Raw genomic sequence first — 5,946 nt, forward strand, 5'->3', positions numbered from 1 at the left:
ACAAAATGGAACAGTATTGTCTTTTCCCGCATTTCTCAAGCTGTGTGCCAGCCTTGCTGCTTAGTGCTTCGTGACAGTGATTAAAGAGTTAGAAAATAAGAGCTATGGAAAGAGAAAAGGCAAGTGGTAGGAGGATGGAGGAGAGTATGGCTCTTTCCAAGAAGACACTGCCCTCACTGTTCCTCCCTTCTCTCCATAGAATAAGGGCTGGATCACCCTAAAGTGAAACTTGGCTGAGCCAAGTTTGAGATGACATCTCAAAAGCCCCTTGAATACTAAGATTACTGATTTTTGCCTTAAAAAAAAACCCTAGAGATAAAAAACCTTTCTCCCCAAACCATCAAACAGCTCGGGGTTTTTGAGCACAAGCCATATGTTCTCCTTGCTTGGCCCTGCAATAAACCTTTCCAGAAAAATAAATAAATCCCTAGAGAGCTTGTGCATATGCATTGAAGGTTGCCTTCTAATTTTATTTCACATATGAAGTCTAAAGAAAAAGTAACCTACCAGTACAAACTCCACAGATTTTTCAAAGCATCTCTTGAATTCTATGAGTCATATCGACATGAATATAAAACTTAGTTTTCCATTCTGGGTGGTGAACCACAGAGCAACACTACCTAATTCATGAGATGGAGGGTGTTCAGACCACTGTGATTTCTCCCCCAGCCTCACGCCCACTGGGATGCTGGGACCTCATGACCGCCACTAGTATATCTTTCAATTTTTGTATTGGAGAGAATTCTTTAAAAGTAAGTAGTCATGGTAAATGGCCAAACATTTGAAATTTCCAACTCTTAGAGAAATGGGCTTACCGATCTTTTAAAAAATAATAATAATAAGGTGGACTCTCTCCGCAGCAAATTCCGTACTGCGGGTACCCTTGCACCCATTCTGCTGACATTTGCATAGGTAGCCAGGGTGGTGAGGCCTTGGGAGGCTAAGATGCACTTTCACACGCTCTTCAGACTTCTTCCACTATTTCCTCACAGTGCCCAACCCGATGGATTGATGTTCCAAGTTTGGTACCAATCTATCAGAGTCCAAAACACAGACATGAGAAGCATGATAATAATATTTAACATTTTTTAGTACATATTGGGACCAAACAATAAGTGCTTTACATGCACTTACCTCATTTAATTCTCACAACACTGTCTTATGGGGAAGGTGACGGGTTCCCCAGAAGCTAACCCTGAGTCAGAGAGTCACAGGCGAGTGACTTATTTAGGAAGTGCCCTTAGGTGAGACCAACATGGGAGGCGGAAGGAAGCAGGAAGGTAAGAAACCAAGCAGGGGCACAGTTTCAGACAGTCCCCCTCTCAGCCTGAGTCTTGAGGTGTGCCCTGCAGTATAAACTACACCTCGGAGTTGGCTTTCCTATTCCTGCACAGATAGTCATAAGGCTAGGTGCTCTGGGCAGGGGAGGGGATTAGTGTAAATTTCTGAGCATTTTAGGCCTGTGTTGGCGAGTTGAAAAAAGTGGCTCCAACCATACAGAAGAATAAATTCAAAATGGCTTAAAGACTTAAACATAAGATATGACATCATAAAACTCCTAGAAGAGAACATAGGCAAAACATTCTCTGACATAAATCACACCAAGGTTTTCTTAGATCAGTCTCCCAAGGCAATAGAAATAAAAACAAAAATAAACAAATGGGACCTAATCAAACTTACAAGCTTTTGCACAGCAAAGGAAACCATAAACAAAACGAAAAGACAACCCACAGAATGGGAGAAAATATTTGCAAATGACGCAAACAACAAGGGCTTACTTTCCAAATATACAAACAGCTCAGACAACTGAACAAAAAAAAACAAACAACAACAACCCTATCCAAAAATGGGCAGAAGACCTAAATAGACATTATGCCAATAAGATATACAGATGGCCAACAGGCACATGAAAAGATGCTCAACATCACTAATTATTAGAGAAATGCAAGTCAAAAGTACAATGAGGTATCACCTCGCACCAGCCAGAATGGACATCATTTAAAAGTCTACAAAAAACAAATGCTGGGGAGAGTGTGGAGAAAAGGGAACCCTCCTACACTGTTGGTGGGAATGTAAGTTGGTGCAGCCAGTGTGGAAAACAGTATGGAGGTTCTTCAGAAAACAAAAAGTAGAATTACATATGATCCAGCAATCCCACACCTGGGCATATATCTGGAAAAAACTATAATTCAAAAAGATACATGCACTCCAAAGACGCAGACCTACTACAGAATGGACTTGAGGACATGGGAGGAGGGAAGGATAAGCTGGGATGAAGTGAGAGAGTGGCATGGACATATATACACTACCAAATGTAAAACCGATAGCTAGTGGGAAGCAGCCGCATAGCACAGGGAGATCAGCTCGGTGCTTTGTGACTACCTTAGAGGGGTGGGATAGGGAGGGTGGGAGGGAGGGATACGCAAGAGGGAAGAGGTATGGGGATATATGTATATGTATAGCTGATTCACTTTGTTATACAGCAGAAACTAACACACCATTGTAAAGCAATTATACTCCAGTAAAAATGTTAAAAAAATAACTACATAAAAAAAAAGAATTAGTGGGAAAGTAGCACGCTTGCATCATATAGAGTGAGACTGGTATTCAGTTACCTCTGTTGTGCCAGTTCGTGTTGCAGTTTACCAGTTCAATATAGCCCTGCATTTAAAATTCCTTTTTAAGATTTGTGGATTTTATTTTTATTAAGAATATAGATATAAGTACTGTAGTTTACAGCTAGGCCTTGAAATATCTTTTTCAGGATCTGTTAGGAATAAGATTGATATTGTATTGTGTGTAACCTAAACAATGTGGAAAGCTGTGCAAAATGTTTGCCTCTGTGCTGTCAGCGTGATGTGTTTTCTGCATGGTTATATACTATTAGTGATTTTATCAAAGCTTCTAAAACTTAAATTACATGGTAAAAGATCTGTAAGAGGCTGCATAAATGTTAGCTGGCACGTAAAGACAATTGTAGAAGTTGAAGACATGATGGCTATATTTCAATGTTTATTCCCACTCAATATATTGCCTTCTAAGCTTTCTTTTTTGTTCAAAGCAGGATCTTAAAGATAGGTTTAAGTTAATGGATGTAAGGCAGGGTTCCTACACTGTACTGGCGCATGTTGGTGGCCCTCTGTGCCCTAGATGTATGCACACAGGGTGCAAGTAAAAATCTACAGAGTGGGAAAAGAAAAAAAGACACATGCACCCCAATGTTCACAGCAGCACTATTCACAATAACCAAGGTATGGAAGCAACCTGAAGTGTCCATCAGCAGAGGAATGGATAAAGATGTGGTACGTATATACAATGGAATATTCCTCAGCCAACAAAAAGAGTGAAATAGTGCCGTTTGCAGCAACGTGGACACAACTAGAGATTATCCTAAGTGAAGTAAGTCAGAAAGAGAAAGACAAATATATGATATCACTTATATGTGGAATCTAAAATATGACACAAATGAACTTATCTATGAAACAGAAACAGAATCACACACATAGAGAACAGACTGGTGGTTGCCAAGGGGGAGGGGGTTAGTCAAAAGTACAATGAGGTATCACCTCGCACCAGCCAGAATGGACATCATTTAAAAGTCTACAAAAAACAAATGCTGGGGAGAGTGTGGAGAAAAGGGAACCCTCCTACACTGTTGGTGGGAATGTAAGTTGGTGCAGCCAGTGTGGAAAACAGTATGGAGGTTCTTCAGAAAACAAAAAGTAGAATTACATATGATCCAGCAATCCCACACCTGGGCATATATCTGGAAAAAACTATAATTCAAAAAGATACATGCACTCCAAAGACGCAGACCTACTACAGAATGGACTTGAGGACATGGGAGGAGGGAAGGATAAGCTGGGATGAAGTGAGAGAGTGGCATGGACATATATACACTACCAAATGTAAAACCGATAGCTAGTGGGAAGCAGCCGCATAGCACAGGGAGATCAGCTCGGTGCTTTGTGACTACCTTAGAGGGGTGGGATAGGGAGGGTGGGAGGGAGGGATACGCAAGAGGGAAGAGGTATGGGGATATATGTATATGTATAGCTGATTCACTTTGTTATACAGCAGAAACTAACACACCATTGTAAAGCAATTATACTCCAGTAAAAATGTTAAAAAAATAACTACATAAAAAAAAAGAATTAGTGGGAAAGTAGCACGCTTGCATCATATAGAGTGAGACTGGTATTCAGTTACCTCTGTTGTGCCAGTTCGTGTTGCAGTTTACCAGTTCAATATAGCCCTGCATTTAAAATTCCTTTTTAAGATTTGTGGATTTTATTTTTATTAAGAATATAGATATAAGTACTGTAGTTTACAGCTAGGCCTTGAAATATCTTTTTCAGGATCTGTTAGGAATAAGATTGATATTGTATTGTGTGTAACCTAAACAATGTGGAAAGCTGTGCAAAATGTTTGCCTCTGTGCTGTCAGCGTGATGTGTTTTCTGCATGGTTATATACTATTAGTGATTTTATCAAAGCTTCTAAAACTTAAATTACATGGTAAAAGATCTGTAAGAGGCTGCATAAATGTTAGCTGGCACGTAAAGACAATTGTAGAAGTTGAAGACATGATGGCTATATTTCAATGTTTATTCCCACTCAATATATTGCCTTCTAAGCTTTCTTTTTTGTTCAAAGCAGGATCTTAAAGATAGGTTTAAGTTAATGGATGTAAGGCAGGGTTCCTACACTGTACTGGCGCATGTTGGTGGCCCTCTGTGCCCTAGATGTATGCACACAGGGTGCAAGTAAAAATCTACAGAGTGGGAAAAGAAAAAAAGACACATGCACCCCAATGTTCACAGCAGCACTATTCACAATAACCAAGGTATGGAAGCAACCTGAAGTGTCCATCAGCAGAGGAATGGATAAAGATGTGGTACGTATATACAATGGAATATTCCTCAGCCAACAAAAAGAGTGAAATAGTGCCGTTTGCAGCAACGTGGACACAACTAGAGATTATCCTAAGTGAAGTAAGTCAGAAAGAGAAAGACAAATATATGATATCACTTATATGTGGAATCTAAAATATGACACAAATGAACTTATCTATGAAACAGAAACAGAATCACACACATAGAGAACAGACTGGTGGTTGCCAAGGGGGAGGGGGTTGGGGGAGGGCTGGAGCGGGAGGTTGGGGTTAGCGGATGTAAGCTACGATGTATACATAAACAGCAAGGTCCTACTGTCTAGCAGATGGAACTATATTCAACATATATAACTGAATCACTGCTGTACAGCAGAAATTAACACAACATTGGAAATCAACTATACTTCAATTTTTAAAAATGAGTTGTAAAAAATATAAAAATAAAGTGGCTCCAGTAGCATGACGGAAATCCTCGGAGGTGAGTCATGGGTGTAGGCTGTTAAGGGTAAGCAGAACACAAAAGCCGGGGAGGGACACCCAGAAAAGTGAAATGGACCTAACGGCGTCAGGTTACTCTGGCCACTAACCTCTATCTTGAAATTCTGAAAAACAACCTGGACTGTTTGATGGGGCACACTGATGGCAGTCTTGTGTGCTGACAAAACATTGCATCCTCTTTTGCTTCCTGTCAAAAAGCTTCAGAAATCAACCTGAAGAGCATCAGAAGAGAAATTCATCTTGGATCAATTTTTCAAAATTAGCGAATTGCAAACATAATCATCCTCCCCCAAAATGCCCCCAAGACCTTATTGGAAAGGGCATCGTTGAATTTCCCCTAGAGTGTACAAAACAAGTTTAATAACGATTTAGTTGAACCTGAACAGATTTCTGCCACACAGCATTTTCTAGATTTACAGCAATTTCGGAAAAAAGCCCAGGATGGCAATTCTGATGCTCCCTCAACACACCCACCACCTCCCTACACACACCAGAATCAGTCCAGAGGAAATGATCAACGTCTAAAGATTTTAAGTCTTTGAAAATTTTTATTTC

The sequence above is a fragment of the Neophocaena asiaeorientalis genome, unplaced genomic scaffold (genome assembly GCF_003031525.2).
Source record: "Neophocaena asiaeorientalis asiaeorientalis breed wild unplaced genomic scaffold, Neophocaena_asiaeorientalis_V1.1 scaffold183, whole genome shotgun sequence".
NCBI classification, from domain to species: domain Eukaryota; kingdom Metazoa; phylum Chordata; class Mammalia; order Artiodactyla; family Phocoenidae; genus Neophocaena; species Neophocaena asiaeorientalis.